Source organism: Nomascus leucogenys, chromosome 14 (assembly GCF_006542625.1).
Source record: "Nomascus leucogenys isolate Asia chromosome 14, Asia_NLE_v1, whole genome shotgun sequence".
NCBI classification, from domain to species: domain Eukaryota; kingdom Metazoa; phylum Chordata; class Mammalia; order Primates; family Hylobatidae; genus Nomascus; species Nomascus leucogenys.
In genome coordinates, this window is record NC_044394.1 from 87,193,762 (window position 1) to 87,217,723 (window position 23,962).

At 53.3% G+C, this 23,962-nt stretch overlaps 1 protein-coding gene across 8 annotated transcripts in view; it reads left to right on the forward strand.

The window, feature by feature from the left end:
- The window catches only part of RBFOX3 (RNA binding fox-1 homolog 3), a 519,986-nt gene that overhangs the window by 101,263 nt on the left and 394,761 nt on the right, over positions 1-23,962 (forward strand). The gene's annotated exons all lie outside the window — the stretch shown is intronic.

The following is a 23,962-nucleotide window of genomic DNA, read 5'->3' on the forward strand; positions in this document are numbered from 1 at the left end:
GTCCGACATGGGGGCCCTTGTCTGAGGAGAGGGGAGGGCTTCTGTTTGTTCTGAATCTCTTTTGACCTGGGATATGGACTGGAAAATGGCAGGGGAGTAGGACTGCCCACCTTTCCCCTTCCCCAGTCCCCCAGTCCCCCAGTCCCCTGGGGCTGAGAATGGAGTTGATGCGAACCCACCCAGCATCCTGTGGGCACCTGACATGTGGAGCGGGGACTGCCAGGCAGGAGCCCCATTGTGGCGGCCCCTGTGGAGGCCAAATTTAGGCCTGCCAACCTCAGAATTATGAGTCCCGGGCCCTGCTTAGGCCTACACTGCTGAGAGGAGACAGAGATCTTCAGGAGGTGACTGCCCCATTTAAAACACCTGAGTGGCAGGTGGTGTGGGCGCAGCCAGAGCTCTGAGGCCCTGGTGGTTGTGTCTGATGGGATGGGAGAGGTACCCAGTGGTGTCTGATAAGGAGCAGGCGGGACGGGGCACCACTTTGTCTGCTGCAGGGTGTGGAGAATGGGGCTGTGTCTCCGGCCTCCCCTGAGGGTCTGCCACCTCAACCAGACCCTCCGGCCAGGCTCCTCCGCTCTCCTGCCCCCAGGGCTCCCAGGCAGCATCAGATTCCACCAACAGGCTCCGGCTGCCTCCTGGGGGTGGATCCCGATTTCTCAGGCAGATGCTTGCCAGCCAGCAACAACCCAGAATACCCATCCTAGGCCACATCTGTGCAGGCCTCCCGTGGTGACTGGGTTAGAGACTTTGTCTCTAGAACTTCCCATCCTCTGGATCCTGGGGGCACTGGAGAAGGGTTCCAGCTTCCCAGCTGGGCTGCATCAGGATTCCATGTTTTGCTGGAAGCGGCCGCCGCTCCTCTGTGGCCTCCATCCCGATTCGTTTCTCCTCGGTGCTTTGGTCCTGTCTCCCGTCCAGACTCACTGAGATCACTCTGGCCCCAGCTTCCAACCTCTGACAAACAGAAACAGGGTGAAGGGGCTGGCCCGCTCAGCACTCCAGTCCCCAGGCCTGGCCATGGCAATCGGCTCCCTTGGCTCTTTCCTCGCCATCTGGGGTCCAGCTCCCTGGTCATGGCCTGAGAGGCTCCGTGGCCCGGGGCAGTGCTGCAGGAAGGTAGGGGGCCACTGGGGCACTCCTCTTGGGACATCTGACAATATTTAGAATCTAAGAGGGGGCTGGGAGTGTGGAGGTCACCCAGCCCAGCCTCTGGCCCAGCTCCCCCCAACAGACAGATGGCCGCTCAGCGTCTCCTTGAATTTCCCCATGCGTGAGGCAGTGATCATGGGAGCCAAGGATGAGCTGAGTCCATGTACCTTTGCTGCTTCTCAAGAAGAGCCACACAGCCAAGCCAGGCAGGAAACTGGCCCCCTCGAGTCCTTCCCCACCCCTTCTGAACCTTCCTCCTGGCAGTCCCTCCTCCCTTTTCTGGCTCTGATGGAGGAAAGTCTGGAAGTGGAGACGTCCGGGGCCACTCCCTTTGCGAAGCAAGGTCCACAGCGATATGGTATCAATTTCCTCATCTCTCTTCTGGCTTTCCCTTACTCTTCCTCAAATGCTTATTTCTCTGTTATTCTTAGCCTGGGAACTTTAAAACGTTTGCCATAAGCATCTCTGTGTTTGGTGCATATGGGAGTAAGGGAAGGGGGAGTCATCCAGGCTTGAATCCACCTGTAGCCACTTATGAGGGCTGTGACCTTGGGCCAGTTATGCTCTTAGCCTTTGCTTCCTCAGCTATAACATAGGGGCCATGCCAGACCCCACCTTGGTTGCCTGGATTCAGTGAAATGCGCGGGCTATGCATTCAGCATCGTGCCTAGTGTTTACAGCATCAAGCATTTAATAGCAGCAATAGAGATCAATATCACGGTCAAAATGTCTGCCCTTAGAGGTGTGCAGTGTAGGGACCATCAGAGCAGTGCAGCACTGTCTCACCAGCTACCTCTTCACTTCCCCTTTGACCTTCATCCCAGATACCTCCAGGCTCATACACCTCTGCTTTTGCTCCCATTCCTGAGCTGGTGGTGGTACCTCCTTGGTGCTCTGACAGTGCCCATGTTTCAGTTTGGCTTTTCCCAGAAGCAGACTCCGTGATCAGTATCTAAGGACAAGCATTTGGGGAGGTGAAGGAGACAGAAGAGAAGACGGAGAGGTGGGACGGGGAAGAGAGGCAGCCCAGGGTCTGCTGTGGGCAAGTAGAGTTGAATCCCACTGGGGACCCTGAAGGCAAGTGTAGGACACACAGCTTAGGGGTCTCCAGTCCAGGGGAGAGGGAGCTGGGGTATTTATACACCCGCCTCTGTTGTTCATGGACTGAGGCTGCTCCAGGGGTACGCTGGACCCCAGGCAGGTGCTAGCAGTGGAATGGGGCTGTGTACACTGAAATGTTTAGGGTGGGGGTGTGGTAGGCCTGGGAGGGGTCTTCTATAGATCCTCTTCTGAAGCGATCATGATGGTGGTACTGCTAGCTGATAGAGTTCTTTTGTGGCACCAGAGTCTAATCCTCCCACTGCTCCACTTAAGCAGCTTCTGGGTGGCATCTCCCTGTGAACTTCTCTGCCTGCCCTGGGCCTCAGATGCCTGAGCTTTGGGGATGCTCAGAGCAGCTGGCCAGTCAGTGGGTGCTTTATCTTATTGGGTGCCAGCTCTCACTAGGCAATGCTGGAGTCTCCCCAAGAACCATTTTCTTGTGGCAAATGGCCACATCATCAGGGAGTGAACCGATCTCATCTCACCAGCTCATCCCTCACGCACGTGCACATCTGTGTCTGTTTTTAGTGCATCTATCTGTGGTTGGCTGAATAAGGGCCCCCAAAAGATAGTCATGCCCTAATCTGCAGAGCCGATGGGTGTTACTTTATATGTCAAAGGCAGACTTTGTAGGTGTGATGAAGTGAAGGATCTTGAACTGGGGAGATGGTGCTGGATTATCCAGGTGGGCCCTAAATGTAATCACCAATGTCCTTATAAAGGAGAGGCAGGAGATTTGACACAGACAAAAGAGAAGGCCATGTGACCACAGAAGCAGAGACTGGAGCGATGCAGCCACAAGCCAGAGAGTTCCTGCAGCCCTAGAGGCTGGAAGAGGCAGGAAACGCTTCTCTCGTGGAGCCTCTGGAGGGAGCCCCACCATGCTCACATCTCGACTTCAACCAGGGAACTGGCTTTGGACATCTGGTCTCCCGCAGATGAGAGAAGAAGCTTCTGTTGTTTTGAGCGACTCTATTTGTGGTCATTTGTTGCAGGAACAGGAGGAAACTAATGCTGTGTTGTACAGAAACGTGCCACATTGCTAGTGAGCGAGCTACTCTGGGTGGGAGGGAAGCGTCCCATGGCTGCTCTCTGACTCGGCGAGGGAGAAGCCAGGAGTTTTAAATATCTGCTGCCAACGGCTTTGTTACGGCGGCTCTTGCTATGCCAGGTTTTGATTGGGGTACATGCCAATGTCACAAACACTTATGCTACTGAGCGGTTGCATGTGGGCAAGCCCTGATTGGAGTGGCTGCTCCCTCTGCCCAAGCAGGTGAGGTCTGTGGTCACAGGAACTCTCTCAGGGGACGGTGTTCAGGAGCTTGAAGTGAGGGGCTGGAGCACCCTGCCACCCCACCTTCCCGTTTCCTTGACTGGAGTCTGGAAGGTGGGTGTGCACAAGCTCCGCTGGAGTCTTAAGTCGGGAGGAAGGGTTTTGCATCCCCGTCCTGGTCCAGGAGCCCCTGTGAGCTCTGCACCCCTCTGGGTTCCATCAGGCAAATGCCCTCCTTCAGATGGCGGCTGGCGTGAAGGAGCTGTGGCTTTAGAGCCTGCGTAGGAGAGCTGGGCAGAAGACAATCAGCTCCTGGGAACCAGCTTCTCTTCCCCTCCCGGTGGACCCCTGCAACCATAGTGGGGCCCCATGTCCTTTGGTTGTGGGGCTGCAGGACACGGAGGGATCCCTCACCTGCACCATCCAATGTGGCAGCCCCGAGCCACACGCAGCCATGGAGCTGGAGATGTGGGAGTTTGGGTGGAGACAGGCTGGCCGAATGTGTAAAACGCACATGGGGTACCAAAGACCACGTGCGAGGCAGAGGATGAGCAATCTCCCATTGATAGTCTCTGTATTGATTACATGTCAAAATGATAATAGTGTGAATATATTGCGTTAAATACACATATCATGAAAATTACTTTTGCTTGTTTTCAATTTTTTAAAATATGGCTCCTAGAACATGCAAAATCCCATGTGTTAGCAGATGCTTTTGGGTGGCTGTGCCAGCTCCGGGGCAGAAGGAGACTGGCTTGTTTGCTGCAGATCTAATCTGAAGGGTCTGCCACCTGAATTGGGCGCCCCGTGCATATGGTGAACCTCTAAGCCCCTGTGGAATGGTATCTGTAGACAAAGCCTTGGGAGGTGATCAGGGTCAAGTGAGGTCAGGAGTTGGGGCCGTTGTGATGGGATCAGTGCCCTTATAGGAGGAGACACCAGGGAGCCTGCTCTCTCCCCTCTCTCTTCCACATGAGGACCCAGGCAACAGGCATCTGTCTGTAAGCACGGAAAAGCCCTCCACAGAACCCGACCACGCTGCTCCCTGATCTCGGACTCCCAGCCTGCAGAACTGTGGGAAATACCTGTCTCTTGTTTAAGGTCCCCAGTCTGTGATATTGTTATGGGGTCCTGAGCTGATCGGGACAGGACTTTGAAAGGGTTCTCTGTGAAAGGCCGGAGGAGGTTGGCCAGGGTGGTGGCGGCAGGGTCCCCCTCCTTGCAAGCCTGCTGGAACCCCGTGGACAGTGAGTGGGGAGGCTGGGCCTCCCCTCTCAAACTCTGGGTCTGTGCCCAGGAGCAGAATCCATGCTTTTCCACGGCATGAGTGAGTTGTGGTAAAGGCTGAAGAGGCAACAGCAAGGAATGGAACCCCGTTTTTCTCCAGTTCAAAGGCAAGATTGGAGCTGCTCCCTCTGCCCAAGCAGGGTTCCAGTTCCAGGCTGGGGGCGTGAGATAAATGTTCCTGAAAGACACAGGAAGTAACATCACATCACTGCACAGTTGTATCATAGTTAAACATTACATTTTTTACTGTGGTGAAATATGCATAACATAAAATTTACCATCTTGATGATTTTAAAGTGCCCCGTTCAGTGGCATTAAGTGAATAGACATCATGGTGTGGCCATCACCACCTTCCATCTGCAGAACTTCCTCATTTTCCCCAGTGGAAACTCTGTCTCCATTAAACACCAACTCCCCTTCTCCCTCCCCACCATCCCTGGCACCCACCACCCTATTTTCTGTCTCTATGAATTTGGCTATTCTAGGTTCTTCCCATGAGTGGAGTATTAGTCCTTTTGTGTCTGGCTTATTTCACTTAGCATAATGTTTTCAAGGTTCACTCATGTATCAGAATATAGTTTAATGTTTTCAAAGCCCTTTCATGTAGCTAATCTCACTCCACTCTCCCCAGACCCTGTAAATAGGTTATATTAGCCCCATTCTTCAGATGAGCACATTGAGGCTTATATCAAGGCTCACTGGGACCTGTTTAGTGGTCACATGGCCTGTAAGTGTCGCAATGACCGGGGTTCTCAGATATTTCTCCAGGATCTGTCCACTTCACCCCCGCCGGGTGCTGCCGGCGTGTCCCCAGCTTTGCCAACATGCCCCATCCACCATTTTAATAAATGGCTGTCACATAATTTAGAGAACAAAATCAATTCTGGAGGGATACTTCTGGCTTTAAATATCTCCCCCATTTTCCCTCTTCCCTTTCTCTTGAGATAAGGTAGGGCAGTTTCTAAGAATAACTCCAAGTTGTGGGACAGGTCAGTTGATAAATACTGTATAACCTGAGATGATGGGTCTAATTTGAAGCCTGTTGACAGTGAGGCTTTGAAGGATGGGTTCCAGGCGGGGCATGTGTGTGCATGGAATACAAATCAATAATGTATAAGGAGAAGGGCACGTTATGCAAATTCCAGGTATTGGCATAGCATCTGCCACAGTGAGAGGCCAGGATTCCTCAGAGGGAGGGGCCGAGCTGGAACAAATCCTTAGCCCTTCGGCTCTGTGGCTGTCATAATGACAAGGAGGAGGCAGGGGATGGGACTCAGGAACAAAAGTGGCCTCCCCCACCAACCCCAGTGACTCAGGTTTCCTGGAGCTGTTGGACATCTCTGTTCTTTGGTAGCTGTGAGGCCTCTACAGGCAGGAAGGAGGGCCTGAGGGCTTCAGACAACCAGCCTCTGGCCAGCGAGATGAAGGGCCTGGGACCTTCCGCTGGACATGCAGAGGTGTGGCAGGGCGGCTGAGCGCGCCCAGTGAACGGGCCTGTCTGTCTTCCCAGGAGCCTGCAAGCAGGCCGGGGTGTATTGCTCAACCAACCTCATTACTCTTGTGCATTTAGCGGCTTGGAGGAAGATAATACCTTTCGGGTTTGACCCAATTTTAGTTTTTGTTGTGATAACCATGGAAAATCGACCTTTGAGCCCCTCATCAGCAGGCCTGAATAGGAAGTGATTTACACCACGTGCGCTGTGCGGAATCCTTAATGGGCTTGCAGGAAAGAGCTCCGCAACCTCTGCAGAGGCCCTAATCTCCCCTCGGCAGTGATTTCCGCAGCAAATTCTCATACTTCCCATGTCTGAGAGCCCACTTCCTGGAGATGCTGAAAATTGGGTTACCTTGAATTAAAAGTACTTAAGTAGACAGGCACACAAGCAAACGTGTCCCTAGCACGGGCGTCTGCATCTCCAAGCCTGGCCCACCTGCCCTCAACGTCATTCCTCTTCCTGGGCTTCACTGTCACTTCCTGTTTCCAGGGAGCAGGCAGGGGCTGCAGGCAGGGAAGTTGAGGCTTCACAGGATCTCTTGCAGAAGTCTTTCCTTTTCTGGTTTGTAAGGGAGACAGAACTAGACGTTTCATAATCAATGTCTTTTGATACTGGAAAAGGAGAAGGGGGATGGGGAAATTGAAGGGGGAAGGTATACCAGTTAGCTATTACTGCACGACAAACTACGAAAACCCGTTGCTTAAAACAACAATCAATGGCCGGGCACGGTGACTCATGCCTCTAATCCCAGCACTTTGGGAGGCCAAGGCGGGAGGATCACCTGAGGTCAGGAGTTCAAGACCAGCCTGGCCAACATGGAGAAACCCTGCCTCTACTAAAAATGCAAAATTAGGCGTGGTGGTGCATGCCTGTAATCCCAGCTACTCAGGAGGCTGAGGCAGGAGAATTACTTGAACCCGGGAGGCGGAGGTTGCAGTGAGCCGAGATTGCACTATTGCACTCCAGCCTGGGCAACAAGAGTGAAACTCCATCTCAAAAAAAAAAAAAAAAAATCATTTCTGTTTATGGTTCACAAGTCTGTGTCATTGGGAGTTGGCTGACCCTGGCTGGTCTCCCTTATGGGTCTGTGGGTTGATTCAGTGGCCCTGCTCCTGGCTTGGTCTAGCTGGGGCAGCTGTGCTCTATGCATCTTTCATCCCCGTCCTGGGACCTGGGAGCCAACCATGGCAATGACAGAACAAGTGGAAACATACAAGGTTTCTTCTGGCCTAGGCTTGGAAATGGCCCACCATCTCTTCCACCTCATTCTGAACAAGTCCCATGGCAGGCCCAGATTCATAGAGGGTAGGGAAGGAGGCTCCACCTCTTCTGCAGGAAAAACTGCAAAATTGCTTGGCAAAGGGCATGAAGTAGGAAAGAATAGAGAGCCCCATTAATGCATACTCTGATGTTGGTGTGGAGGGTGGCCAATTCTGATGATGGTGATGTGGATAATGGCCACCACTGTATATCAGACGCTAACTATGTACCTGCCACTAAAGCAAGCATTCTGGATACATGGTCTCATCTGTTTCTTATGGTCATCCAATGAGAAAGTTATTATTGCCCCATTTTATAGGTGATTAAACTGAAATTGAGAAAGGTTAAGTAACTTGCCCAAAGATAGTGACAAGGGAGCCAGGATTTTGATCCAGGATTATCTGATACCCAAGCCCAGACTTGTAGGTGCCTCACATTTCAGTCTTTGTAGTACTGACCTCCAAACCCTGCCCCTGTTTTGGGCCTTCTCACCCCCTCTCATTGGGGTTTCTTTGTGGATGAATGAATGGATGGTGGATGGGTGAGTGGGTAGATGGATGGATGGATGGATGGATGGGTGAATATATAGATGGATGGAAGGTTGGATGCATGGATGGATGAGTGAATGAATGAATAGTGGATGAATAAATGGATGGTAGATGGGTGGGTGGTTGGATGGGCGGGTGAATGGATATGTGAATGGATGGATGAATGGATATATGAGTAGATATATGTATGGTTGGATGAATAGATGAGTGAGTGGGTAGATGGATGGGTAGGTGGGTGGATGAGTGAATGGATGGGTGGGTGGATGGATGGATGGATAAGTGGATAGATGAGTGAGTAGAGATGGATGAGTGAGTGGATGGATGGGTGAGTGGATGGATGGGTGAGTGGATGGATGAGTAGATGGATGGGTAGGAATGTGGATGGATGGATAGGTAGATGAGGGTATGAGTGGATGGATGGGTATGTGAGTAAGTGGATGGGTAGGTGAGTGAATGGGTAGATGGATGGGTGGGTGGAAGGATGAGTGCATGAGTGGATGGATGGGTAGCCATATGGATGGATGGATGGATGGATGCATGAGTGAATGGGTAGATGTGGTGGGTGGAAGGATGGGTGCATGAGTGGATGGATGGGTAAGTGGATGGAAGGGTGGGTGAGGGATGGATGAGTGGATGGATGAGTAGGCAGATGGATGGGTGGATGGTTGGATGGGTGAATGGGTAGATGGGGTGGGGGGAGGGATAGGTGGATGAGTAGATGGATGGGTAAGTGGATGGATGGGTGGGTGAATGGATGGATGAGTGGATGGATGGGTAGCCATATGGATGGATGGATGGATAGATGTATGGATGGATGGGTGAATGGGTCGATGGGGTGGGGGGAAGGATAGGTGGATAAGTAGATGGATGGGTAAGTGGGGATGGGTGAGTGGATGGATGAGTGGATGGATGGGTAGGCTTATGGATGGATAGATGAGTGAATGGGTAGATGGATGGGTGGGTGGAAGGATGGCTGTGTGAGTAGATGGATGGGTGAGTGATTGGGTAGGTATGTAAATGGGTGGATGGATGAGTGGGCAGGTGGAGCTTTGTTGAGCCATACTGGTTTTGGGAGGTCTTCGCCCTTCATGAAACTCCACAAGAGCCAGAATTCTTCTCTTGGATTGTAAGAATGCTGCCCAAAGGAGCGCAAAAGGAAAATGAGTTCCTATGAAGGCAGATGTCGTGGCGGGATCCCTGAGGGAGAGCATATTGAAGGCCCAAAGTGGCCCTGAGTCAACCTGGGCTCACATAGCAAGGCCTTCTCTCTGCCAGGCCTCAGTCTGTGTTTCTCAGCCAGAAGGCAAGGCAAGGGGTGGTCAGAAGAGCCTCTTGCCAAAGAGGTAAATCTCCATTCTGCTCCTCTCCTGTCTGCTTTTGTCTGCTCCTCAGCACCCACAGCTGTTCCCACCATAACCTTCTGGAGCCTCCTGCATATCTGCCTAACATCTGTTCTTCTAGGGAGCTGGTGCCAGGCCAGGGCCTTGTTGCTGTCAGAGGGAGTGGGGAAGCTCCTGGAGTCCTGCAGTAGCCTCTCTTAACCTGGGGAGGTCTTGGGCTTAGTGCTTTGGCTTCGTGCCTGCTGGGGTGGCCATTGGCTCCAGAGGGGAGGGGAGCAGCTGTGGCTGTACCCATCTGTGTTGCTCTAAGGTGCACACCTTCAGAGATGGCCCCTCAGTACCACCAGCCTTGTGTATGGAATGTCCATCCCTACCTGGCACCTTACCCAGGCGGCCAGCTGGGGGACTGGGAAGGACATTGTTCTAGAGCTTCCTGTTTACTCCTGCCCTCTCCTCACTACAAGAGAACTGATGAGGAAAGAGCCAGGCTTTGGGGGGACACCGATGGCTTCTGGCCTTCCTGCCACTGCTGGTAGAAACTCACCGAGGCAGGTCTCCCGGTACTACGTATGGGACACTTTCCTTATCATTACATTGATGATTGCTTTTTTTCCCAAATATATTGCTTGGGCTCCATTGGCTGACTTTGGCTGAATAAAAGACGCTGCAGTCCATTGGAAGCCTTAGGGGTCTGAGGCAGTGGCTTTCACTCAAATCTGTTTTCAGTCCAGGAGGTAACTTTTTAAAATTAATCTGAGGGTAATTTACATACTATGAAATGCATAGGTCTTAGTATGGTACAGTGAGTTTTGACAAATATCTGCACCATTATAGCCATCACCTAAATTGAGATCTTTCCCAGCTTTCCCAGCTCCCAGGAAAGTTCCTTGAGTCACGGGGCCAGGGGGAGGAGTGGCAGTGCATCTGGGTGGGGGCTGCCATGCAGGGGGTGGACCCAGGACTTCCGCTTCCACCTTAGGAGGGCTCTCTTGATGGCCTCAGCCAGTGCAGGCTCATGACAGCCCTGCTTCTTTGAGCTGATGGGCTGGCTGGGAGGGATAGCGTGGGGACAGCCTGCCAGAACAGGTGATCGGCTCCACACAGGTAACACCCAAATCACTCAGGAAGATTTCCATGCCCTGCGACGTGGCAGACACTGTCCTCAAGAGCTCCCAGCTCCGTGGGAGGCAGGCAGGCTTTCGGCATTCACGTGACAATCTTGCGAACACCTAATATAACGCATGGGAGGCTCAGAGGTGGGCATCGCTGTGTCCCAGGCTGTCAAGGAAAGGATGGGGTAAGGCTTCTCTCTAGGAGGGCTCTAATGACACATCCCGCCAGGAAATTCTGTATGCTGTTGTGGCCTCAAATCCCTCTGCTGCTGTCTGTCCCTGTTTGCCTCCTGTCCTCAAGGTGGTGGGGAACCGCTGAGAAGCCATGTCCCGCCAGGGCCTGGGCAGCTTTCTCCTGGTGGCTAGAATTCTCCCACAGCAAGACTATCTGGGGAATTCTCTTGAAATGTTTGTGCAAAGCAAATGTTGTTGCAGTTGCTGGCAAGTGTATTTTTTAAAGCGTGTTATGGTTTTGAGTTATTTCCCTGATGCCCAGGCTGGAAGTGTGTGCTAGGCCCAGAGAGAGGGGCAGCCCCAGGACAGGAGCATTAAAAAAAAAATCTTCCAGGAGATGCAGCCAGACCATGGGCAGAGATAGAGGTCTCAGGGCCAGGTGGGGGGCCTTTAGGGGTGCTGGTCATTCCTGTTGCTGTAACAGGATGCCAAGGAATGAGTCCCATCCAGGCCCACCGGCTTTTAGGACCCAGAAGTGAAAACGCCCCACTCTGAACTCCAGGAAGCCCTCAGGTCACCAGTAGCCCTGGCCTCCAGCCAGAGAGGGGGACTCTCAGTCCCCCACTCTGGCTCTCTCCATTTCTCTCCACTTTCCAAAAGTTCAGCATCCTATTAATGTCGCAGTCCCCTCCATTTGTGGCATACAGCCAGTCTCGGAGAACATGTTGGCTGTTCAACATCCTAATCCTATTAACCAGGGGCCATGCTTCTGCGTGCTTCTGCACATTCCCATCTGCCATGCTGCCACTGCTCAGGCTGTGCCGAGGCTGGAGGCGAGCAGGGACCCAGCCCACAGGGGCCTCTGCCTTAACCTCCACCCCGTCCACCCCCTACACCCCCAACCACCTTCTGCCACCCTACCCCTGCACCCAGACTGTGGATGTCTGCACCCCTCCCCTGCCCCTGTGCCCTACCCTGTCATACCCTCTCCCCCACCTCCCTCCATCTGCACCCCTGTGCCCCCAACCACCTTTATGTACCTGTGCCTGTCCCATGAGTTCCATTCCCACCTTCCTGCACCCCCATCCCTGCCCAGTACCCTTTTCCCACCTCCCCACCCTTTGCACCCCTCCCCACCTTCCCACATCCCCATCTCTGCCCCCAGTACCTTTGCCCCACCTCCCTACCTTCTGCACCCCTCCCCCACCTTCCTGCCTTCCTGCACCCCCATCCCTGCCCCCCAGTACCCTTACCCTACCTCCCTACCTTCTGCACCCCTCCCCCACTTTCCTGCCTTTTTGTACCCCTGTCCCAGTCCCCTCTCCCTCACCCCACATCTCCACCCCCTGTTCCCCCTTCCCACCTCCTTGTGCCCTTGTACCCCACCCCATCCTGGCTTCTACACTAGTACCCTTCCCTTGTCTCCCTGAAGCCCCCTGCACCCCCCAACTCCCTGCATTTCTCTGCTTCCCTCCTGGTGTTCATGACCCCTGCCAGCCATCCCTCCCTTCTCCCCTTCAGGAGGCTTCTCCAAGGCCTCACTTCCAAGCTGGAGAAAAGCAACTAGAAAGTTCCTCTCTTCACCTCCCACCCGACCTAAGCCAGGTAACTCACCTGTGGAGATCCTCGAGGGGACCGGGAAACAGGATGGGCTGTGAGGAGGGGGCTTCGACCCTTAACTGGGCACAACACCTGGGGAAGCAAGCATGGGGATGAGCCTGAACTGTGGCAAACATGCCACCCTCCATATCCCAGATGGCCGCTGTGTGGACAGACAGCCACCCCCAAAGATGGGGCCGACTTGGGCGGTTCCAAGTCCTTCTTGGGGCCCAGCTCCCTGTTCAGATGAAAATCATTGACCTCCAGCTCTGCATGGCTCCTGTGTGGGTCCTCTTGTGCCTCTATTGGGTGTGGCTGTCTCAGGCTGTGGCCCTGGACCGGATGCTGGTGTTGGTGACCGTACCGCTGGCCACAGATATTCCTCTGTAGGCAGGGTTAGGTTCAGTCCTTGGGGGGCCTCACTTCCGGCCTGGGTCCTGCTGCTGAAGCCCTCAGCTGGTCAGACCCTCTAGCCTCCTTGCCTGGGCATGGGAGGGTTTATGTCTCTGAGCTGCTTCTCTGCTCCACGCCTCCCACTCCTTCAAGCCTCCACTGTTACCTCCTTCAGAAAGCTGCTCATTCCCTAGCCCACTCCAACCCTCCCTGTGTCCACAGTGCTCTGTGTGTCTTCTCTGCAGTGTATCGTAATTACCGGTTGAAATCATGGCAATGTGGACCTATGCTCTGGCCCAGGCCCAAGTGCTTTGCTGGTGAGGAACAAAAGGTGGTGCCAGCCTGTGCGGTGGGAGCAGTCCTGCTTACAGGCAAGTCGCAGAAGTTTAAGAGGTTATGCTACTTGCCCAGGGCCTCAGAGCTTGGGGAGGAAGGGTGGAGGGGGACAATCAGCCTTCAGGCCTCACCTTTTACACTGCATCTTCTCCTGCCCTGTGTGGCTGCCAGCTTCCCCACCAAGACTCTGAACTGCTGAGGGGACAGGTTCCCACCACCTAGCCCAGTTGCACAGCCTGTTGATATTTGTTGAATGCTTGAAGGAAATACGGTGGCCACTTGGACTTCCTAAGGATGCCCTCATTTTAATTAATATTTATTTATTTATGAGATATGAGATGGGGTCTTGCTATGTTGTCCAGGCTAGCCGCAAACTCCTCAGCTCAAGTGATCCTCCTGCCTCAGCCTCCTAAGTAGCTGGGATTACAGGCATGCACCACTGTATCCAGCTTCCCCACTTTTAGAATGATGGAAGAGCTGGTCTGGGTCACCTTCAGAGTCTCCTGTCCTTCTCCACCTCCTCCCCCAGCCCAGCTATGTTTTCCTCCAGAGCCAAGGAGCCCTACTGCCACAGCAAGTGTGTGACTTGGGGAGGGAAATGGTTTTTCCGCCAGTTGAACTGGGCCTCCAGGTGAAACTCAGGGTTTTTATCTTTCTTTCTTTTCATCCATTTATCCAACAAATATAGAGAAACTAGGATATATCATGCACTTGGTTTATGGTAGTGAATGAAACAGATATTTCCCAGCCTTCATAGGTCATGGCTGAGAAAAGAAACAAATGAAAATATAATTACAACTTGCAACAAATCCCAGGCAGCTATGACAGAAAGTGACCGGAAAACTGGGGTCGGGGACTCCTTTAGCATGGGTGGTCAGGGAAGGCCTCTCATTGAAGACTGAAGACCCTGGGAGTGGGATCTGAGAGATGTGATGGGGCCAACAGCCAGGCATGGAGGTGGCAGGTAAGAAGGTCTGGACTGAGACAGGGTAGGGGGAGAACTTGGTCCTTGGGAAGCCGGGATCCTGCTGGGCCTTTGTAGCATCTGACGCTCTCCTTCTGGAAATGCTGTTGATACGGTTTGGATGTGTGTCCCCCTCCAACTCTCATGTTGAAATTGTTTGCCAGTGTTAGAGGTCGGGCCTGGTGGGAGGTGATTGGATCATGGGGGCGGATCCCTCGTGGATGGCTTAGCACCACCCCCTTGGTGATGAGTGAGTTGTCCCTCAATTAGTTCATGTGAGAGCTCATTGTTTAATAGAGTATGGTGCCTCCCTCATCTCCCCTCTTGCCATGTAATACACCTACTCCCTCTTCACCTTCCACCATGAGTGGAAGCTTCCTGAGACCTCACCAGGAGCAGATGCCAACACTGTGCTTCCTGTACAGCCTGCAGAACCAGGAGTCAATTAAACCTCTTCTCTTGATAAATGACCCAGCCTCAGGCATTTCTGTATAGCGATGCAAGAACAGCCTAATAGAGCTCTCATCCTTGGGATTTTGTTGTGTTTCTCAGCCTTGTCTTCCTCCTTTTGAGGGCTCTTCTTCATCCCTCCTCACGGGCCTTTCTCTCCCACCACTGCCTCCTGATGTGTCCCAGTGTGACCCTCCTCACCTTTGTAATCTGCTCTCATCCTGTCTTCTCACTTCGTGTTCTTCTCCATGCCTGTGGCTCCAGCCACCATTCATTTTTTTTTTTTTTGTAATCCTTGTGTTATCTATTGCTGTATAATAGATTATCCCCGATTTTAATCGCTTTAGACAACAATCATTTATTAGCTCATAGTTTCTCAGGTTCAGGAATCTGGGAGGGGCTCAGCTGGGTGCCTGGCTCAGCGTCCCTTCGAGGTTGCAGTTGATATGTTGGCCGTGGCCGCAGGCATGGGAAGGCTCAACTGGGGCTGGAGGATCTGCTTGTAAGCTGGTCTCTCTTGTTGGAGGATCTGCTTCCAAGCTGGTCTCTCTCATGGCTGCTGGCTGTGGCCCCAGTTCCTCTGCTGTGGCCCCAGTTCCTCTCCAGGTGGCCTCTCTGTAGGGCTGCCTGAGTGTCTTCATGACAGGGCGGCTGACTTCCTCCAGAGTGAGAGAAAGATGGAGGTCTTTTAAGACCTAATCTTAGAATTGATGAACCTTCACTTCTGCTGAATTCTATTGTTCACACAGACCAGTGCTGGTATGACAGGGGAGGTGACAATTCTGGGCACCAGGAGGTGAAGACACAGGGGATGTCTTAGAGCCTGGCTGCCACAGTCCCCATTGCAGACAGGATTCTTTCCAGCTTAGATGCTAGCACCACCCACTGACCAACCACCTTCCCGGACATTCTAGGGGCTCTTCAAACTCAGCATGTCCAATGTGAGCTCAGCCCCATTGGCCTCGAAACATCATATTGTGCCATTTCTTTTTTGTTTTGTTTCTGAGACAGAGTCTTGCTCTGTCATCCAGGCTGGAGTGTAGTGGCATGGGCTCACTGCAACCTCCACCTCCTGGGTTCATACAATTCTCCTGCCTCCCGAGTAGCTGGGATTTCAGGTGTGTGCCACCACACTTGACTAATTTTTGTAGTTTTTTAGTAGAGACAGGGTTTCACCATGTTGGCCAGGCTGGTCTCGAACTCCTGACCTCAAGTGATCCGCCCACCTTGGCCTCCCAAAGTGCTAGGATTACAGGTATGAGCCACCGTGCCCAGCCTTGTACCATTTTTAACATAGGAAAAGGTGTAAGGAATAGCAGAGTGGACTGCGGGTAATAACGCGATAAATGACACCATCACCAAGCTGAAGGCCCCTGCACTGTAACTTCCTGATGTCATGGTCTCCTAAGCCCACCTTCTTCCTCTTCACCTTATCACAAACTGGCCCCGTTTATGTAGTTGGACAAACCCGAAACCCGGGAGGTGGCTTGTGTCTTCCTCATCTCCCACGTGGGTGGGACTGGTCACTGAGTCCTGGTGTTTGCAGTCACTAATCTCCATCCGCCCTTCCGTAAGCCATTGGATCACCTGGGCCGCCTCCCCACTGAGATTCCTGCCTTGGTTTTTCCCCTCTACCCGGCCCACATCGGCACCAGAGCATGCTTCCAAATACCCCAATCTTCATCATGTCCTGCTTAAAATTCCTCAAATGGCTTTTTAAAGTCCTTGGCATGGTGTTCAAGGTACTTCCTGATCTGGTTTCTGACTTACATGTCTGATCTCATCTCCTACTACCCACAGTCCTAAACTTCCTCTATTATTTGCATTCCCTAAATGACATTTCCCCTGCCCCGTCTGTCCAAGGCTCTGCACCTGCCCTCCTCTCTCCTCCCCTCCCCTTTCCTCTCTGTTTCACTTCAGGGTCAGTCACCTGCCCTAGGAAGCCAGAACACCTCCCATGAATGCGGTACCTCTGCTTAGCTTCCCAGACACCAGTCACTCATGTCTCTCTATTGGCTCTTCACTCTTTCATGCACTCACTCAAGCATGTTTGCTTAGCACCTGGGGTGTGCCAGGCACCATTCTCGATGGCTTAGCTGTGGCGCTGAGAAAAATAAGGCCCCAACCTTCTAGAGCTTGCCATCTTGTAGGAGCTCATACCCTGCCTCTGGGGTGTGGTTTACCTGTTCTCTCTCTCTCTCTCTCTCTCCACTGCAGGCCCCTCAACAGGTGCCTGTGGTGTTCCCAGCTGTGCCTCAGTATCCATGCAGGAGGGACTCACGGATGTTTAGCATAGCAATGATGCTCTCTGGAAGGGCCAGAACCTGGAAACTAGATGAGTTGCTTGAAACCCAAGTGGCCCAGCAAGCCAGCCATAGCTGGGCTGAGGATTTGTTGTTGTTGCTGTATTTTGGGGAACATTTCTGATTTTGAGCCCACAGTACTCCCTACCACTAGGCTCAGCCTCATGGCCAGGATTCTGGGCCCCAGCCCAATGAGCCTGGGTCAGGCAGTCTCCAGCCTCTCCCCCAGAAACTGTTCTCCCAACCTTGGGGAAAATTGCTTCCCAAATTACAGCCCTCCACTTTGCAAGCTTTAAACACAGCACCGAGGACACAGAAATTACAGAAGGCCCTTCCCTTTCCCGTTGGATACGTTGAATAATGTAACATTTCAACAATACCAAAAGGTACACTGTATTATTAAAACACACTGGTATTAAAAAAGAAGAAGTATAGCTACAGTAAAATTGTCACCGACTCCCACCAGATGCCAGAAGAATAAAACCCAAATTATTTTTGCCGGAGACAGGATTCAGAAGGCATGAGGGGAGCCAGGAATTAAGCTGGTTTCACAAGTGTGGTTTAAAAACGGGGGGAGGAGGTTCATTTATTCCAAATATTGCATATTCCCTGTAATCTTTCCTACTACAATGAGGTGCTCCATGTTTTTCTCTTGGTTAAAGAAAGAGCAAATTTTGCTTTCTTAGTTTGAGTCCCATTTTAAACTCTGATTTTGGTTAGGAGCTTATGTTTTGCGGGGTGCAGAGGCTGAGGAGGAATTGGGGTGATGGAAAACGGAAGACAGCAAAGCCAGCAGCCCTGAAAGGCATCATGAGAGGAATCAACCCGAAAAGATGGCAGAAGTAGAACCACTGGCACCCAGGGAGAAGCCAGTGTAAGAAAAACAGAAGGCAAGAGAACAGTGCCTTGTGGAACTGCACCCTGGGCAAGCTCCAGAGGGCTGCATACCCTGAGGAAATGCTGCAGTTGGGAGGGCGCACAGCTCCAGTGCCTTTGGAGAATTCCACGGTTTTAAAAATATGAATGTTGGACCAGGTGCAGTGCCTCACACCTGTAATCCCAGCACTCTGGGAGGCCAAGGTGGGTGGATCACTTGAGCTCAGGAGTCCGAGACCAGCTTGGGCACATGGTGAAAGCCCATCTCTACAAAAAATGCAAAAATTAGCCAGGCATGGTGGCGCACACCTGTAGTCCCAGCTACTCGGGGGACTGAGGCGGGAGGATTGCTTGAGCCTGGGTGGTGGAGGCTGCAGTGAGCCGTGTTCAAGTCACTGCACTCCAGCCTGGGTGACAGAGTGAGACCCTGTCTCAAAACATAAAATAAATAAAGAATGTTAAATCCTTGCCATTACTCTGATTCTTTTTTTTTTTTTTTTTTTTTAACTTTCTGGCAGGACTAGAAGGCTAAAAAGTTCCGCTCTCTGCAATAAAATGAACCAGCAAAGGTGTAGTTTGGGGAGAAAAGTAAAATCTAAAATGTGCGAGTGGAGTCCTCTGAGATTTTGCAAATGCCATTTTCTGAGTCCCTCCAGGAAGCCAAATAAGAATGCAGGCATATTTCTGGTGATATTACTATCTTTGTTGAAAAGCAAAACAAAAAACAAAAAAACAGATAACCAAAATGCTATAAAAACCCAAACTTGATTTCTGATGATTTTAGGGTCCTTCCTTTGGAGCCCCTGGTCTCTGAGTTCCCTATACTATGTCCCTAAATGCCTCTTTCACAAGCCCATATGTGACCATCACAAAGAGGCCTGTGGCTCTGGTGGCCTTCAGAGGTCATTTGACTCCTTGGAGTATTAGGAGAAAGCGCAGCTGTGATGTAGTGCAAAGCCCTTTCTGTCTTCTTTCTGTGTGCCTCATACAGGGGGCAGGGAAGGTGACATCCAAGACATTTTGGGCAGGGATGGGGTTGCTACTGCACCTTGGTGAATGCCTGGCACCTGGGTCTGCATCTGCCACGTAGTAGGCACTTCCTGTGAGTTGATGGGGAAAGGATCAGGGATGTTCAGATGTCCGAGGTCACACAGTGATGGGCTGGGAGGAGAACCCGGGCCTGTGGGTCCTGCTCTAAGCTTTTCCCTTGCCATTGCCTGAAATGTTCCAAGGCACGCCAATCAGGCTGTTGCAGAGAATGGAGTGTAGCTTGCCCTGAGAAGATGAACAGTCTCAGAATTCAAGTCTTGCACTGGCAGGGCTGCATCTGCCCAGAGGGGGACCATTGTCTCATTCGCCCATGTGCTGCTGTCAGTAGGCCCGGGGAGGGGGTAGTGAAATGGGGTGCTCCACCTCAACTCATCGGCCACTTCTGCCTCTCTGTGATGCCTCATCTTAAATCCTATAAATGAAGCCACGTCCTCAGGTGAGCCTTAATTTATAAAGGACTAGTGATGTCCCCAGCCTGTCCCCAGCATGCTGAAGTCCAAGTGTGGCCTTCTATTTGGAGATCTGGGGGAAAAAAATCCAGGATGTATGCTTGGCTGTCGGTTTTCTCTCTGGGCTGTGAGTGTGAGGGTCTCGGGACGCCTGGGTTTTAGGTGGGCTCAGTTAATTTGCTTTACCATGTAGAATGGGAAGATCATTCCACCTCACCCCCACCTCTAGGAGCCTGAAGACCATCCCGTCATCAGAGGCAAATCAGTGACAACTTCTTGATCCTACTTGTTGGTGTTCAGGTCACCGAAGAATTTTTTTTTTTTTTTTTTTTCTGAGACGGAGTCTTGCTCTGTCACCCAGGCTGGAGTGCAGTGGTGTGATCTCGGCTCGCTGCAAGCTCCGCCTCCTGGGTTCACACCATTCTCCTGCCTCAGCCTCCTGAGCAGCTGGGACTACAGGCGCCCACCACCATGCCTGGCTAACTTTTTGTATTTTTAGTAGAGACAGGGTTTCAGAGTGCTAGCCGGGATGGTCTCGAACTCCTGACCGCGTGATCCACTCGCCTCAGCCTCCCAAAGTGCTGGGATTGCAGCTGGGAGTTTTCATCAGAAACGTTACCCAGCTCCACACCACTCACCCAGATTGACCTTCCTTCTTTGCAGCATTCATTTCACCAAAACTGCTGAGCGCCTACTGTGTGCCAGCATTGGCCAGGCGCTGGGGCACGATGGTGAGCAAACACTGATAGGGGGCTGAGGACGAGGATGAGGATGGTGATTCGGCCAGGCTCTCCTCTCCCCCATCTCAGCACATTCTTTCCTAGCTGTGCTTGTCTGTTGCTTCTGGCACCCCCGCCCCGGCCTCTGCAGCATCTTGGTCAACACAAGTCCACACTTCTGACCAAAGGCAACTCGTGAGTCCAAGGTCGTCGGGGCCAGCCAGGGCAGGCCATCTGACTTCTGCCTTCTCTGCCCTTCCCGGGGACTGCCGTCCTAGCTTCCTCTCTGCCTGGCCAGTGCATCTCACCTGGGCTACCTGCCTGTGGCTTCTGCTCCAGCTACCTTGTGTGCCTCAGCCACACCTCTGCCATGGCCCTCCTCAGTCTTCCCCTGTCCAGGCTGGGTGAACGTGCCTCATCCCCAGAGGCTTTCTTCCCTCCTCTTCCCTCCCTCCGTCTCTCGCACTCCTTCTGCTACCTCCTTCTCCCTTTGTGTATCTGCTTATTTTTGGTAAAAGACACTTTATAGCAGTCCAAATGTTTGTTTTTCCATCTTCTCTTTCCAATGACAAGAATCTGAGAGGGGGCCTTTTGGGGCCAGAGCACCAGGGGCTGCCCCAGTCTCGTGCTGCCTCAGGAGCAGTGCTGGCTGGTTGTGCAGCAGGCTGGAGCAGCCAGGCTGGGAGCTGGGAAGAAGAAACTTGGCCAGCTGCAGATGGGGGCGCAGGAGTCTTTAAAATCCTTCTCTGAGATTGAGGCCCCCCTCCAAGCCCCAGGGCATAGCCCTCACCCTTTGTAGGACACTCCTCACGCTTCCCAGCTCATCTGGGGGCCCTGCCACCCATAGCCAGCCTTCTGGGGATGCTTAAGCCTCTCCCTGGACTCCTTTATTATTTGGGGGCCCTGTCATTAAAGCAAGAGGATTAGATCCTGAGGAAGCAGGTGGAGGGTAGGGTCCAGGATGGCCCATCTGTGCTCATGTGCATATGTGAGCATGTGTGCACACGTGTGTGTGTGTAGGGGACAGGATGGGATCTCAGAATTCCCCACCTGACCTCCCAGAAGAGGGGAAGGTGAGGAGGCTGCAGAGGCTATTCCCCTTCAAGGTCAACAGTGGGGTGTCCCTGTGTGCTCTGCTGTGCTCTGAACACTGCACTCAGCACGTGGTGAGGGGCAATAAATACGGGTCAGAGAATGAGGAGGACGCAGCTAGCTCCCGAGACAGACTGGACCCTTTTGTCCCCAGCAAGTGGGGGAATGGCAGGCTGTGGCCTCGACCAGGCCCCACCCACCCTGGTCCCTGCCACTGCGTGGGCTCTCCCTGTGAAGCCACCTGCAGCCCAGCCCAGCCCCCGACTACGCTCCCACCCCTGCTGGGCTGTGGGGCCTCGAGAGCCGTCAAGGGTACTTGGTCACTGGGCCTTTTGCCTCCCACCGCGGTTCCGCTCCTTCTGCCAGCCGAGAGTCTGGGGCGAGCCCTGAGGTCCCCTAAACCCCGTGGCACCAAGGGTGGGGCGTGGGGCGCAGGAGCGCCTGTGTTCTGCGCTATGGGTGATGGATGGTGTTTCCCACTGCGGAGTGGGGAAAAACATGCCATTACAATCGGGGACAAGTTGTTATCTCCCACTCAGCTCGGGTCGAGGAAAACAAAACCAGTCTGGGCCTATCGGTGGGGCTGGGACACAGCGCCTTTACCCAGCCGGCGGCAGAGGAGGGGTGCGGGGCGCACAGAACTTGCCTACCGCAACGCCAAGGAGGCTCAAGCCCAGGCAGGGGTGGCTGCGCTGAGGTGGGTCCCTGCCCTCCGGACTCGGCGGCCTGTGGATCGCTCGTGTCTCCATCCTCTAAGCCGGCGTCTGCAGGCGGGGCTGGGCACGACTAGTTAAAATGAAAATGAAATAACCTCCTGTGAGCTTGGGTTGCAAGGTGCAGTGGAGAGGTGTGGGGCTTCCGGGGGCACCGCCTTCAGATCGGCCTCTGGGGGGATGTGGAATCTAGGCTGGATGGGGGAGGAAGCAAGAGCAGCACCTAGAGAAGGTGGCCTGGGTTTCAGGCATGACACATAAAGATCTCTGTGCTGGGGAGGGGAGCAGGGGGGTTGGAGCTTCTCTTGAGTTCCTTCATCACATCTCCTGACGCTGTCTTTGCTCCCTCTAATTCCTCCCCATCTCCTTCAAGGGTTTAGTTTCCCTGGTCCTGGACTGGCTGCCAGGCTGGCAGCATCGGTGTCCATGTGGCCCCGGGGGGATGACTCGGGATCCCCAGGGATGGACTGTTTCCATTCCTTCCTGTGGGTGCCTCCCCTGCCGGGACTGCTCTGGGAAGGGCGGCTCCATCTGCCTCAAAGGCAAGAGAACTGACAAGTCAGGAAGGGTGACAGCCTCCGCAGACAGCCCGCCTCTCCCCAGGCTCTCCTCTCGCCCAGGCCCTGGGCCGCCTCTGCTTTGGGGCTGGTGGGAGAGAGCAGCGGGGCAGGAGTCTCCCTGGACCACCTGCCTCCATCCTGGCTCTGGGAGCCCTGTCTGGGGAGGAGGTGACATTGAGAGTTAAAGCAAATGCTTGGGAATCGCCTGCAGGACCAGAAGCGTATCCTATTATCTCCCTGAAAGCCCCAACGGGACCAGGGGAGACTTGAGGGCTTACAGAAGCTTCTGCTCCTCCAGTCATTGGAGCAGCTGGAAGCTGGGGCTGTGGGGGTGTGGACAGCAGGCTCAGAGGAGGCCAGGCGCAGATCTTCAGTTCCCCATGGACTTCCCTGCCCAGGGCCTGGTGCAGTGTGAGTTCCAGCCCTTGCCTTTTGTGCTCCTGCTGAGAATCAAGCACTTGGGTCGCAGAGAAGCCTGCCGTCTGCTTTCTTTCCCCACCAGGCCGGGCCCTTCTCTGGAGCCCCTTCCCACCCAACCTGGGCTGCCTTCCACCTCCACCTGAGTCGTCTACCTCTGCTCAGGTTCCCTGCACCCAGGCCCTCTCCCAGCCACCTCCCTGGCTGCATTTCGTCCGTGGAACTGTTCCTATTACTTACACTTTTGCCATTGAAAAGTGGCTCCCACACCCAGCAGTGGGCACTGGGCTCTGCACCGATGGTCCCTGAAAGGGCAGATGTTCCCCAGGCATTGCTCCGGGGTTGCTGGGCAATCTGTGATGCTGGTTCTGCTCTTCAGTTCTTCGGTATGGGGGTGGTACTGTTCAGTGACTGGATTTTAGGAAAAGAAACAAACTGGTAGATTTATTATTGTTGTGTGTTGCTGTTTAAAACCCCGTTGTGAAATTTCTGGGTGGTGCTAGTGGTGGCGATTCAGGGAGACACAGCTCAGCCACTCCCTGGCCACCCTGATCTCATGACTCTATCCCAAAGACAGTCTCTCGGGCTAATCAGAGTGAATCTCCTAAACCGTTTTTGTGTCCCGTCTGGCTGACGGCACACATACACTGTTTGGGTTGGAGTAAATTAAGCAAACAAGACTTCCCAGGCTCGGGTCTACCCCCTGCCAGCCCTCACCAACTAAACAAACAGTCCCCTCCATTTCCCAGGAATTCCTGCTCTCCAGCGTGATAGTGGGATATGATTCTAAAGAAACCCAGCAGTATTAATGGGGGAGTAACTTTTGGGGGTTCATTCATTCATTTAGTTATCCACTCAGAAAAATATGGAGCAAGCCCCAGCTATGTGCCAGGAATATCCTGGGCGCTGGGGATTTAGCACTAAATCCAGCAGATGTGAATGCCTGCCCTCAGGGAGCCTGCATTCCAGTGGGGGCAAAGTGGGATGGTGGGATCCCAGCACATCCACATGAAGCCAGATGTGCTAAGTCCTTGGGGGGAAATTTGTGAGGAAAAGGAGAAGGAAATGCCATAGGGATGCTGGTTATTTCGATGGGGTGTTCTGTTCCTGGATGGCCTTGGAAAGGTGCCATATGTGTACAGCTCCGAGGCAGGTAGGCAGGCAGGGAGGGAGGGAGGGAGGTAGGCAGGTAGGCAGGCAGGGAGGGAGGGAGGCAGGCAGGGAGAGAGGGAGGGAGGGAGGGAGGCAGGTAGGCAGGCAGGGAGGGAGGTGGGAGGGAGGGAGCCCTACAATTGTGC